This window comes from Zingiber officinale, chromosome 1B (assembly GCF_018446385.1).
Source record: "Zingiber officinale cultivar Zhangliang chromosome 1B, Zo_v1.1, whole genome shotgun sequence".
NCBI lineage: Eukaryota > Viridiplantae > Streptophyta > Magnoliopsida > Zingiberales > Zingiberaceae > Zingiber > Zingiber officinale.
The window spans coordinates 46,828,473-46,843,983 of record NC_055986.1 but is presented as its reverse complement, the minus strand read 5'-3'; positions in this window follow the sequence as shown (position 1 = coordinate 46,843,983).

Sequence of the window (15,511 nt, the reverse complement as noted above, 5' to 3'; positions counted from 1 at the left end):
TTGACAAATGGGTATACATTAGAGAATGTATACTGAATGACCCTCCATGAGAAAATATCATGGATCATTATATGAGTGTCATATACTTTCTCATGTGACTATTAGTATGACTATGAGTCCTTGGACCTGAAGTAACCATGGTTCCCTACATAAGGAGTTGCATACTTTGGCTTCTTCAAACGTCACCCGTAACTGGGTGGACTATAAAGGCGATTTTTGTGTATGTAACAAATTATGCGGAGGGATGTGAGTGATGTAGATGGGATCTATCCCTCCTATATGACGGGAGTGACATCATCATTCTTGATAGAGTGAGACCACTAAGTGCATGACCATGCCCAAATGAGTCAATATAAGATATTGAACTCATTTAATTAGAGTGAGTCTACTTGGAGTTCAAGATATAGATTGATTAGAGGATGACACAGTCTATGCCTCATTTGATCAATCTAGATGTCAAGGATAGAAGGACATTGCCATATATTGTGAGAGTCACAATTAGTAATCACAAAGGTGATGTTGGATCTCAATATTCTTGTAACTTGGGTAATAATGATTTGTTGCTAGATACCGCTCATTACTTATGTTTCTAAATGGGTTTAGGAACATTGTCAACGTTACAAGAACCTATAGGGTGACACACAAAGGGCAATTAGATGGAGATTAGGTTCATATGATGGACCAAGAGGATTAGGTTCATGTGATGAACCAAATTGGATTAAGAGTAATCCAAATTCAACTAATTGGGTTGGACTCAATTTGATTTATGTGTATAAAGAGTCTAATTTAGATTATGATTCATTGAGTCAATTTAATTCAATGAATATAGATTCATTAAATTAAATTGATTTGAATCAAGTGGTTAGATTTGATCAACCATGAGAGAGAAGAGGTCAAGTTTGACTTGACTTGAGAAGGGAAGATGAAGGGTCAAGTTTGACTTGACCAAATGTCACCTCATTGTGACATGGCATGGGGCCGGCCAATGATGGTTTTCCACATCATCAAGGCTTCTTTACTTGTTCAAGATTGACTTGACCAAGTGCCACCTCATGAGGGAGACCAAGAGCCATGACTCTTGGTATCCCATGGAGGTTTAAAATCCTCTAAATGTGGCCAACCACATAATGGTGCTTGAATAGCATTGTGTGCTCATTCAATCTATCTTCTTCCTTCCTTTCTTCTTCTTTTCTCTCCCTCTCCTCCTTGGCCGAGACTCCTTGGGGTGCTAGCACACTCTAAGGTTTCCTCTCCTTCTCTTGTTCATGTGGATACTTATAGAGGTGTGTACACTTGAACACACTTGAGATCCGACGAACCTTAGACGAGCGGGATTTGCGAAGGGCTTTGCTTCAAAGGTATACTTCCCTTTTCATGTAGATCTAGTGTAGATCTAGAGTAGAAAACTAAGTACATGAAAATTTTATCTTCGCACGGATCCAGTGGGTAAGAACTTCGGGGTTTCCGCAACGCAAAAAGTGGTTTTTGCGGCTCGAAAGTTCTAACAGATCGGATCCAGTGGCTAAGAACTTCGGGGTTTTCGCAACGCAAAATGCGGTTTTTACGGCTCGAAAGTTCTAACAGTGGTATCTGAGCCACGTGCGAAGCGTATACTTGTTTTGCTTTTGTTTTTATGACAAAAATTCAGATCTGTAAGTTTCTGTAACTTTACTATTTTTATAGATTTTATGAGTATTTTTCTCGTAGAGTCGAAGCAACAAGTGCTAGGACACTTGTAGGCTTCGACTACCGAGAAAAACTTTTTGAAACGGCGAGTTCTTGCCCAAATTGTTTTGGGACAATGGCTTAAGGCGCTGTAAGATCGTAGTAGGACACTCGTGAGACTTATTTCGCGAGAAGGGGCGCTGCCCCTAACCCCGCAAGGGGCAATGTCCCGCGATCGCGCCCGAAAATCGCTGAACGGGACCGCCGGGAAATTATGACTCATAAAATTGTAAAAATAGTAGTAAAATTATAGAAATTATGTAAAATACATAATTTAGAATTATTTATTATTTTGTGATGGTCATGGCCAATAAACCCAATTTGATTGGACAAATTTGTGTTGTAATTCATAATATGGCCTATGCGCCATTTTGTGTGATGTGCATGTTGTATATGTTATGCGACTTGCATGTCATGCCTCCCTCATTTTATTCCTGTTGTAAATAGATTTTTAGACTCGAATGTAACTCGAGTTTCATATTTGTAATGTACAAAAATGGAGCGGTGAAAGGTCCACTCGAGAAGGAACGACGAGGAGGGTGCGAGCAACACATGGCGGTCAAAGGGAGGAGCTTGAAGAAGCTGTTGACCCTAGGTTGATCATCCGATCTTCTCATTGGCTTAAGAAGATCGTAGTAGGGCCATGACCTAATCAAAATTTAATTATTCATTGCATGTGTGTATGTGATGCATGCTAGTGTAGGATAATTAGTGCCTTGATGCGTATATGATACACATTAACGATTAGATTAGATCTTAATCAAATCAACTCGAAATGCCTACCAAGTCTTGATACCCATCACTACCTCGATCATTTGTTGTTGTTGAATCTGCCAAAGCAGAGCAACGCATATTATCTTGGTAGGGTGTGGAGGGATAATCTTGGTCCCGCCTATCAAGGCTTGGGTGAGTACAAACTCAATTAGATTGAGTACAACTAGTTAACTCTATTTGATGGGGTATAACTATAGGCATTTTTCAACGGTTGAATGATAGGATAAAAATCACATTTATACTAAATCTTGGGCGATTTAGCCAAAGCTAACTCAAGTTTTAATGTAAATGAGATTTTTGATCTTATAAACAAGAGTTGCATAGAGATGTAATTGATAAATTCGTTATCTACCGATCATACTATGTCTTGGGCGATTTAGCCAAAGCTAACTCAAGGCGTAGTATGATGTGGATCTTGCCCCACAACAATTATAACTAGTTGGTATGAATCCAGTAGTGTGGTTTGACCACATCCATGACTTGATTATACAAAAGACCTATAATTCAGTGGGAGCATCATTTAGTTAAAGGCCTAATTAAATGATTAAAGGAATATGATATTTACTTTCTGCATTATTGCTGTTGTAGATTGCCATGTCGACAAACATGAACACCTTCTCCCTGCGTTCTGTCCTTGACAAGGACAAGCTCAATGGAGCTAATTTCTTAGACTGGTACAGGAATCTGAGAATTATTCTCACACAAGAAAGAAAATTGTACGTACTGGAGCTGCCCATTCCGGAGGCACCTCCTGCCATTGCCACGCAAGCTGACCAAGATGCTTATAGGAAGCATCAAGATGACGCATTAGATGTGTCATGCCTCATGCTCGCAACCATGAACTCTGAGCTTCAAAAGAAACATGAGTTGATGACTGCTTATGACATGGTTGAACATCTTTGTCAACTATATCAAGGACAAGCAGGGCACTGGAAGAGGAATTGCAAAGGATACCTGGAAGATCTTAAGAAGAAGGGAAATAAGATTTCTACTTCAGGTATACATGTTATAGAAGTCAATCTCTCTATTTCTTCATCGTGGGTATTAGATACCGGATGTGCTTCTCACATATGTACTAATGTACAGGCGTTGAGAAATAGCAGGGCATTGACGAAGGGCGAGATAGACCTACGAGTAGGCAATGGAGCACGGGTTGCTATTGTTGCTATAGGAACTTACTTTCTATCTCTGCCCTTTGGGCTTGTACTAGAATTAGATGAATGTTGTTATGTACCTACTCTTACAAAGAACATCATTTCAGTCTCTTATTTGGACAAGAAAGGCTTTTCTTTTATAATAAAGAACAAATGTTATTCTGTTTATTTAAAAGATATGTTCTACTGTAGTGCACCTCTGATGAACGAACTCTACATTCTAGACTTAGAGAATCCCATCTATAACATAAGTACCAAAAAGGTTCAAGTCAAATGTAATGAACCAAACCTATCTCTGGCATTGTCGCTTAGGTCATATAAATGACAAACGCTTATCCTAGCTCCATAAAGATGGTTTGCTGGACTCATTTGATTTTGAATCATATGAGACATGCGAGTCATGCCTACTGGGCAAGATGACCAAGACTCCCTTTAGTGGACACAGTGAAAGAGCGATTGACTTGTTAGGACTTGTACATAGTGATGTATGTGGCCCTTTCAATGTCGCTGCCAAAGGTGGTTATAGGTACTTCATTACATTTACTGATGACTTCAGTAGATATGGTTATGTGTATTTGATGACACATAAGTCAGAATTCTTTGAAAAGTTCAAAGCATTCAAGAATGAAGAACAAAACCAGCTAAGCAAGAGTATTAAGATACTTCGATCAGATCGAGATGGAGAATACCTTAGCCATGGGTTTCGTGACTATCTAGCTGAGTGTGGGATTTTATCCCAACTCACTCCTCCTAGAATACCATAGTGGAATGGTGTGTCCGAAAGGAGGAATCGTACCCTATTAGATATGGTACGGTCTATGTTGAGTCACACAGATCTTCCTATATCTCTTTGGGGCTATGCTCTAGACATAGCAGCCTTCATACTTAACCGTGTTCCATCTAAGGCTGTGATAAAGACACCATATAGAATATGGACTGGGAGAGATGCCCAGGTATCTTTTATGAGGATTTGGGGTTGTGAGGCTTACGTTCGACGTCAACTCTCGGACAAACTGGGACCCAAATTTGATAAGTGCTAATTTATAGGATATCCCAAGGAAACGAAGGGATATTACTTCTATATTCCCAGTCAACACAAAGTAGTTGTGGCTAAGACTGGGGTATTTCTAGAAAGGGACTTTATTTCTAGAAAAACTAGTGGGAGTACGTTCAATCTTGAAGAAGTTCAAGATTTGGACCATAGCACTGAAGCCTTGATGGAAGTTGAACTGGAACCACAAAGTGTTGTGGATGATGAAATTGTTCCACAAGGAGTTGTGGAACAACAACCAGTTCAAGTAGACATACCTCTTCGTAGGTCTGATAGGGTACGTCGTCAGCCTGAGAGATACTCATTTCTCTTGTCTGACCATAATGACGTTATGCTCGTTGAGAATGAGCCTACCTCCTATCAGGAAGCTGTGATGAGCCCAGATTCTGAGAAATGGCTAGAGGCCATGAGATCCGAGATGGAATCCATGTACACCAACCAAGTATGGACTTTGGTTGATCCACCTGAAGGGGTCATACCCATTGGGTGTAAGTGGGTCTTTATGAGAAAGACTGATATGGATGGACTTATATATAAGGGTCGTTTGGTAGCTAAAGGATTCAAGCAAATTCATGGTATTGACTATGATGAAACTTTTTCTCCAGTAGCAATGTTTAAGTCCATTCGGATCATGCTTGCTATTGTAGCATACCATGATTATGAGATCTGGCAGATAAATGTCAAAACCGCGTTTCTGAATGGAAACTTGCTCGAGGATGTGTACATAACACAACCTGAGGGTTTTATAGATTCACAGCATACTGGCAGAGTATACAAGCTGCATAAGTCCATTTATGGACTAAAGCAAGCTTTTCAGAGATGAAATCTTCGATTCGATGATGCAATTAAACAGTTTGATTTCATCAAGAATGAAGATGAACCCTGTGTCTACAAGAAGGTTGTTGGGAGCACAGTTGTATTCCTTGTATTGTATGTGGATGACATACTACTCATTGGGAATGACATCCCTTCGCTACAGTCTGTAAAGACTTGGCTAGATAATTGTTTCTCAATGAAGGACTTAGGTGAAGTAGCCTGCAATCTAGGCATAAAGATATATAGAGATAGATCTAAGAGATTGCTTGGCCTAAGTCAGAGTACATATGTTGATAAGGTATTACTATGATTTACCTTGCAGAATTCCATGAAAGGATTTCTGCCGATGTCACATGATGTGAGTCTTTCGAAGACTCAAAGTCCCTCTTCTAGAGAGGAGAGAGACCGCATGGATAAGATCCCTTATGCTTCAGCCATAGGATCTATCATGTACGTATGCTTTGAGCATGACGAGTACATACCAGTCAGATCCAGGTGAGCGTCACTGGATAGCAGTCAAGAATATTCTTAAGTACTTAAGAAAGATTAAAGAATATTTCTTGATATATTGAGGTGATGATGAGCTAGCTGTAAAGGTTACAGTGATGACAGTTTCCAAACTGACAAGGATGATTATAAATCACAGTCTGGGTTCGTGTTTTGCTTGAATGGTTGTGCTGTGAGCTGGAAGAGTTCGAAGTAGGACACGGTTGTTGATTCTACAATAGAGGCCAAGTATATTACTGCATCAGAAGTAGCATAGGAGGCAGTTTGGATCCGCAAGTTCATTACTAAGCTTGGGGTGGTTCCTAGCATAGCCGATCCTATAGAGCTCTATTGTGACAACAATGGAGCAATTGCACAGGCTAAGGAACCTTGCTCACACCAGCGGACCAAACACATACTACGGCGCTTCCATCTCATTCGAGAGATCATCGATAGAGGAGATGTGAAGATTTGTAGAGTACCCACAGAGGAAAACGTCGCAGATCCCTTGACCAAGGCTTTGGCACAGAGAAAGCATAATGGTCACACTAGGTCATTGGATCTTAAAGCCTACATTGATTGGCACTAGTGCTAGTGGGAGATTATTAGTTAGAGCCCTAAAGCCAATCATATGATGATTATTGTATGGACTCGATGTACCGAATTCCTATATACTTATAAAGGCATTTCTTTATGGTTATTATACTTACTTGTATTGGTTCCAAATAAGTAAGTATAATAGCGTCCTTGAGTAGAAGGTTTATATCTATATCAATCGATTGGTTGAATCGATAGTGAGATGATATAGAGAACACTACTCTTAATCATTCCTAGCCAAGTATTAACATTCAGGGACAATGTTAATGCGGTGAGACTAGCATGTAGGTCAATTCAATGACTTGATCTCACAAGTCATGGATATAGAGATATCAAGTTGACAAATGGGTATACATTAGAGAATGTATACTGAATGACCCTCCATGAGAAAGTATCATGGATCATTATATGAGTGTCCTATACTTTCTCATGTGACTATTAGTATGACTATGAGTCCTTGGACCTGAAGTCACCATGGTTTCCTACATAAGGAGTTGCATACTTTGGCTTCTTCAAACGTCACCCGTAACTGGGTGGACTATAAAGGCGATTTCTGTGTATGTAACAAATTATGCGGAGGGATGTGAGTGATGTAGATGGGATCTATCCCTCCTATATGACGGGAGTGACATCATCATTCTTGATAGAGTGAGACCACTAAGTGCATGGTCATACCCAAATTAGTCAATATGAGATATTGAGCTCATTTGATTAGAGTGAGTATACTTGGAGTTCAAGATATAGATTGATTAGAGGATGACACGGTCTATGCTCATTTGATCAATCTAGATATCAAGGATAGAAGGACATTTCCTTATATTGTGAGAGTCACAATTAGTAATCACAAAGGTGATGTTGGATGTCAACATTCTTGTAACTTGGGTAGTAATGATGTGTTGCTAGATACCGCTCATTACTTATGTTTCTAAATGGGTTTAGGAATATTGCCAACGTTACAAGAACCTATAGGGTTACACATAAAGGAAAATTAGATGGAGATTAGGTTCATATGATGGACCAAGAGGATTAGGTTCATGTGATGAACCAAATTAGATTAAGAGTAATCCAAATTAAACTAATTGAGTTGGACTCAATTTGATTCATGTGTCCAATAAGTCTAATTTAGATTATGATTCATTGAGTCAATTTAATTCAATGAATATAGATTTATTAAATTAAATTGATTTGAATCAAGTGGTTAGATTTGATCAACCATGGGAGAGAAGAGGTCAAGTTTGACTTGACTTGAGAAGGGAAGATGAAGGGTCAAGTTTGATTTGACCAAATGCCACCTCATTGTGACATGACATGGGGCCGACCAATGATGGTGTTCCACATCATCAAGGCTTCTTTACTTGGTCAAGATTGACTTGACCAAGTGCCACCTCATGAGGGAGACCAAGAGCCATAACTCTTGGTATCCCATGGAGGTTTAAAACCCTCTAAATGTGGTCGGCCACATAATGGTGCTTGAATTACATTGTGTGCTCATTCAATCTATCTTCTTCCTTCCTCTCTTCTTCTCTTATCTCCCTCTCCTCCTTGGCCGAGACTCCTTGGGGTGCTAGCACACTCTAAGGTTTCCTCTCCATCTCTTGTTCGTGTGGATACTTCTAGAGGTGTGTACACTTGAACACACTTGAGATCCGACGGACCTTGGACGAGCGAGATTTGCGAAGGTCTTCGCTTCAAAGGTATACTTCCCTTTGTTGGAACCCCAAGGTTGTTTTGGTGTGATCAACAAGTTAAGTTAGGTCCTGCGTTGTTTCTAACCTTGTGTCTAAGTGTGCAGGAGCTTAGGAGCACAGGTACTCGAGCGGAAGATGCAGCTAGCGAGAAGGACGGCACGCTGTGCGTCCGAGGGACGAGGTGCTGCGGAAGAGTACACCGGCGGACGAGAAGGAAGTGCGCGCGGTGGTTCCGAGGTACGAAAGCCGGAGCGGAAGATTGCTCGGGGAGCAAGAGACGCAGCTAGCGCGAAGGTCGGCACGGGGTACGACCAAGGGATGAAGTCTGCGGATGAGTACGCTGGTGGACGAGAAGGGACACGCGGTAATTCCGAGGGACGAGAAGCCGGAGGGAAGCACGCTCGAGAAGACCGGAAGATGGGTTCGGGTGAGCCCTATTCCGGATGTCAGAGATCACCCAAGCAAGCGGAGCCGGAGCAGAAAGACCCGGACCAGAGGCGAGCTGAACCGAAGAAGAGAGCACGGACCAAAAGTCAACTGGGTTGACTTTTGGCTCCGGGGCGCCCGGAGCTGTCCGGGGCGCCCGGAACCATCCGGGGCGCCCGGAAGGGACTTTTTCACAGGATCGAGCTTTGACTCGATCCAACCGTTGGGGGATAAATTTTATCCCCCCCAGGGCGCCCGGAACCCATCCAGGCGCCCCGACCAAGGCTATAAATATAGCCTTGGTCTAGAAGCTTTTCAACGATCACGATCATTCTATTTCCAAACACTTGTATGCTTTAGTTGTAGTTAAGCTTCTGTTTTCTGTGCCTAAAACGCTGTAAGAGGCTTCTCCGCCTGAAGGAGTTTTTGAGCTTAATCTTCCTTGGATTAACAACCACATCGGTTGTAACCAAGTAAACATCTGGTGCCTCGTATTTACTTTTATGCTTTTATTTATCTGCTTAATTCATTTTACAAGTGTTAGCTTAATCGTTCGAGGAAGGGTTGTGTTTGATTTTTCAGGGCTATTCAACCCCCCTTCTAGCCGGCCGCATCGGTCCTACAAGTGGTATCAGAGCCGAGTACGCCTCAGAAGGACTAACCGCCGTCTGAAGCAACAAAACGATGGTCGGAGCTAGCGAATATCCACCAGCATTAGAGGGGGAGTTTTCTTCATGGAAGAAACAAATGGAGGTATACCTTAACTAAGACCTTGGTATTTCCTTAATTTTAAAATCTGGTTATGAAGAACCTAAGAACACGAACGGAGAAAGACTCGATCTACGTCTCTGGAACAAAAAGCAACGTAACGAATCGATGGCAAACGGACGGGCAAAATTTCATCTCCTAACCGTGATACCAAATGAAGATCTCAAAAGAATCGGCGAATACAACAGCGCAAAAGAACTTTGGGAAAAGTTCTTAAAACTCTACGAAGAACCAACTGAAGCCCAATCCGACTCTTTGATGGACACCGAGCTGCCGACAGAACAGTCTGAGATGGAAGAAATTACCGAGACAGCCCCAACAGCCGAAGTACATCCCGAGAGTGATGAAGGGGGAGAATCTTCGGATAAAAGCAACTCGACAGGGGGAGAATCAACTACCGAAAAGGTAAGTCAGGTATGGACTCGAACCTCTGATCAATTAAATGATTCAATCGAAAAATTGCCTGAAGAGTCTTTCGAATCAGAAATTGAATCATCGAAAGAATTTTTTGAATTAGAAAATCAATTGTCAAACTTGCCTTGCAAATTATTATTAAAAGAATTTTGCAAGTTAGAAATTTTGTCGAAAAACTTTTGTAAATTGTAAAATATTTTTTCGAAAGAATTATGCAAATTAGAAATGATGTCAAAAACTTTCTTCGAATATTTTTTCGAATTACAAATTACCTTCTCGAAAGAGTTTTGCAATTCAGAAAATGAGTCATCGAAAAAGTATTTCCGATTAAGAAATCTATTATTAATAAATTCCTGCAAATTAGAATTTTTATTAAAAACTTCTTGCAAATTACAAAATATTCTTTCAAACGAATTTTGCACATTGTCGAAAGAATTTTTTATAGCGTCGAAAAATTTTATCAAGTTAGAATCTATGCTATCGAAATATTTTTGTGAACTTGAAATTCAAAAAATAATAGAAATTAACATGATACAAATTGTTGCATGTTTAATATTTTTTGCTTTAAATCTGAAAAAGTGTGACTTAAGAATTTCTGATAAATTAAAATAGAAATTTAAACCTTCTGATTAAAGCATAAAATATATAAACAAATAAATGCATAGAAAATTTCTCTTTATGTTATTAATTCTTTGAAATTTTCTTGCATAAAGTTTTCTGTTTAGAAACTTCTTAATCTTGATGTCGAATGACTTAGAAATTTGTCTTGACTTAGAAATATTTCCCTGAAAATTATTGAAATATAGTTTCAAAATTTTTTTTTAATGTCAACCCTTAGATTTCGTTTTTACCCCATTTTTATTGTGATCAAAGGGGGAGAAGGGAAAGTATAAGTCTAGGGGGAGAAGGGAAAGTATTAGAAAATATTGAAAATTAAAATTTGGAATGTTTGAAATTTAATTTTTTCTATCATGTTGCATGTTATTGCAATAAACTGTTTAATTTCGTATCTATTGTTGACCCTAGCTTAACTTGGGTTGATCACACCAAAAAGGGGGAGATTGTTGGAACCCCAAGGTTGTTTTGGTGTGATCAACAAGTTAAGTTAGGTCCTGCGTTGTTTCTAACCTTGTGTCTAAGTGTGCAGGAGCTTAGGAGCACAGGTACTCGAGCGGAAGATGCAGCTAGCGAGAAGGATCACGCATGTTGTGCGTCCGAGGGACGAGGTGTCTGCGAAGAGTACACCCCGTGAGGCGAGAAGGAAGTGCGGGTGGTTCCGAGGTCGAAGCCGGAGCGAAGATTGCTCGGGAGCAAGAGACGCAGGCTAGCGCGAAGGTCGGCACGGGTGCGCCGAGGGATGAAGTCTGCGGATGAGTACTGTGGTGGGCGAGAGGGACACGCGGTAATTCGAGGGACAAGAAGCGGAGGAAGCACGCTCGAGAAGACCGGAAGATGGGTTCGTGAGCCCTATTCCGGATGTCGAGATCACCCAAGCAAGCGGGCCGGAGCAGAAGACCCGGACCGAGGCGGTGAACCAGAAGAGAGCACGACCAAAGTCAACTGGTTGACTTTTGGCTCTGGCGCCTGAACTATCCGGCGCCGGGCTGTCCGGCGCCGGAACCATCCGGCGCCGAAGGGACTTTTTCACAGGATCGAGCTTTGACTCGATCCAACCGTTGGGGGATAAATTTTATTCCCCCCAGGGCGCCCGGAACCCATCCAGGCGCCCCGACCAAGGCTATAAATATAGCCTTGGTCTAGAAGCTTTTCAACGATCACGATCATTCTATTTCCAAACACTTGTATGCTTTAGTTGTAGTTAAGCTTCTGTTTTCTGTGCCTAAAACGCTGTAAGAGGCTTCTCCGCCTGAAGGAGTTTTTGAGCTTAATCTTCCTTGGATTAACAACCACATCGGTTGTAACCAAGTAAACATCTGGTGCCTCGTATTTACTTTTATGCTTTTATTTATCTGCTTAATTCATTTTACAAGTGTTAGCTTAATCGTTCGAGGAAGGGTTGTGTTTGATTTTTCAGGGCTATTCAACCCCCCTTCTAGCCGGCCGCATCGGTCCTACACCCTTTTCATGTAGATCTAGTGTAGATCTAGAGTAGAAAACTAAGTACACGAAAATTTTATCTTCGCACGGATCTAGTGGCTAAGAACTTCGGGGTTTCCGCAACGCAAAAAGTGGTTTTTGCGGCTCGAAAGTTCTAACACTTTTTGGACCTATTAATTTATCGAACTAAATCACACCCTTTGATAAATTAAAGAAATTAATATTGAGTATATGTGCTTGTTATTATATTATGATTAAGAGCACACACTTCCATAATAACAAAGGTCTTGTTCTTTTATGCAGTCAGTATAAAAAGAACTTACCTTAAATGGTCATGCTCAATACACTCAAGTATACTAGTGTAATTTTATAATCAAGATAAACTAATACCAAATTATACTACGACTATTCCAATGATTTGTTCCTATCCATTTTAGTCGTGATCTACTGTTTATAATTTATATGGAACTGATAAAATCATCTTCTATGTGTGACACCACAAACCATATTATCTACAATATAAATTAATTGAACAATTACACTTAACATATAAATGTAGACATTTGACCAATGTGATTCTTTATTTCAAAATAAATATTTACAAAAAACTAGGCTTTTAGTATACACTTTAAGAATCTCCCACTTATACTAAAAGACTATGCTGTCATAAACACTGTCATACATCTGATTCCCATTCCTTCAACATGCTAATTGAAACCTTTCGTCGGAAGGGCCTTAGTGAAAGGATCTGCTAGGTTATTTGTTGATGCAATCTTGGCGACAACAACTTCTCCTCATTTTACGATGTCTCGTATCAGGTGGTACTTGCGCTCTATGTGTTTACTCGCCTTATGGGCTCGTGGTTCCTTCGAGTTTGTTACTGCACCACTATTATCATAATAAATTGTGATGATTTTGGGCAAACTAGGAATCCCATCTAAGTCCATTAGGAAGTTCCTAAGTCATACAGCTTCTTTGGCTGCCTCAGAGGCTACCACATACTCTGCTTCCATGGTTGAGTCTGAAACGTATTTCTACTTAACACTCCTCCATGCAATGGCTCCACCTCCTAAAGTAAACACATTGCTTGATGTAGACTTACTATTGTCCCTATCTGATTGGAAGTCAGAATCCGTGTAACCCACAGGGAGTAAATCATCTACTTGGTAAATCAGCATATAATCTCTAGTCCTTCTCAGGTAGTTTAATATATGCTTTACAGCAATCCAATGCCCTTGTCCTGGATTACTTTGATATCTGCTAACCATGCCCACAATAAAACAAATATCCGGTCTCGTGCACAACATATCATACATTAGGCTTCCTACAGTTGAAGCATAAGAAACTGCCTTCATCTCTTCTATCTCTTTTGTAACACCCCTAGAAAGCCTAGATAAGAAAATAAGGGTAATGAGAGTACGAATGAAAAGAAGATGTAAATATTCTATATTAAGATGGATTTAGATGATTAAAACTTTATGAAAGAAAAATAAAGTTGAGAATATAATCATCTATGCATGATTTAAAATGTATGGAATTAATGTAGACAAAAGGAAGAAATATGAGATAATATGTACATGTATGAAATATTTATGCATAATGCATAATATGAAAATATACGAATTATTATGTACAAAAGAAAATAAAATGTTAGAAGAGAGATTGAACCTTGGACCTCTTGTAAGGAACATGTATAGGATACCAAAGGGGATAGGAGAATTATTGATAAGGAGAGAAAGGATTAAGTAGTTAAGAATAAGAAAGGATTCTTTTTACTTAAAAGAAAAAGGAAGTAAAAAGAAATAAAAATATACATAACCAAGTTTTGAACCTTGGTTCTCTTGTGGATGCATGCATGTATTAACCAAGTGGGATAGGAGAGAATATTGTAAGAGGAGAGATAGGAATTTTAATTAAAGGAGAAAAAAAGAGAGAGATTAAGGGAAAGAAAAGAGAGAACTCAAGAGGCATATCTCTAGAATATTCTTGTCATTTAAGGGGAGAAATGAATAGGGAGGATGAATCAAGTCAAGTTCCCTCCCCTCCTTTTAGTATAAATAGGCATGGAGGGGGGCTTCAACTTCATCCTCAACCCACTCATCCTCCTCTCCTCCCTTTGTGCCGAGACCTCCCTCTCCCTCTCTTTTCTTCTTGTTGCCGAGCAACACAAGAGGAAGGAAGCTCCTCTTCCTTCTCACTCCCTCCCTCTTTTCTTTCTTGTTGTTGCCGAGCAACACAAGAGGAAGAGGTCTCTTCTTCCTCCTCCTCTCCACCAAAAGACCTAGCCACTCCTCTCCTCCATTGGTGCCGAGCAAACAAGCAAGGAAGAAAGGTCCCCAAGCAAGTTCTCAAACCTAGGAAACTTAAGCGAAGAAGGTAGGCTTCCCCTCACCTGTGGTACAAGGCTTTTTATATATTTTTCAGATTTTATGAGGATTTTAAAACCTAGAAACAAGTTTGAGAAAATTCGGTTAAGAAAAGCCTTCGAAATCTAGTAAGGTTTAACTAAATCTACACTACATGATAGATTTTCTATGCCATGGAAAAGGGATCTTCTTCATGTTTTTACACCTATATGATGCTTGATCAAAGGAGTACTTAACCCTAGAATTTCGGCCAAAAATATTTTTAAGAGGCTAGGGAAATTATTGTTTTACCCAACTAGTACGAGGTTCTCCCTATGAAATGTTGGATCATGTATTAGTTTTCTTGCTTAGAAGATAATTGAAAATAAAAGAAAACCCACTCCTATATTTCGGCCAAGGAAGGGTTTAGGGTTAGGAAGACCCTTAAATTTAAATAAACATGCTCATGTGATAGAATACAAAGATCTTAAAAGATTCGTACGTTGAATATTGTTAGAACTTCATGAATTCTTTCTTAGGGTTTTCGGCCATGATGAAATGGATAGCTTAGAAAAGCTTAAACAAAATGTTAATATGTTCAAGACCTTTGTGGGGTCATGATATGAAAGTTGATTAATGCTCTCATGTTTAATTGGAATGTAGAAAATGAGTACATGATATAAGACAAGTAAGATCACAAGAGTCCTAGCTTATTTATGATCCAATTTTATGTATGATATTCTTAGTAACTTTTGCCATGATATTTACTCAAGCTTTCCATGCTTTAAGTCACTTAAGGGACCTAGCTTAAGGACTAGTAGGTTTCGGCCATGAAGGAAATAAAAGAAAAAGGGAAAGAAACCTAGGATATGCTATGAAATTATGTTATATGCCATGATATGTGATAGCATAGGAAATGTTATACATAATGAGAAAAGAATGAAATTTATGTTATGTAAATGCCATGATATGTGATAGCATAGGAAATGCTATACATAATGAAGAAATAAAACTATGTTATGTAATATGCCATTGTATGTGATAGCATAAGGAAATGCTATACATAATGAAGAAATAAAACTATGTTATGTAATATACCATGATATGTGATAGCATAAGGAAATGATATACATAATGAAGGAATGAAATTATATTATGTAATATGCCATGATATGTGATAGCATAAGGAAATGCTATACATAATGAAAA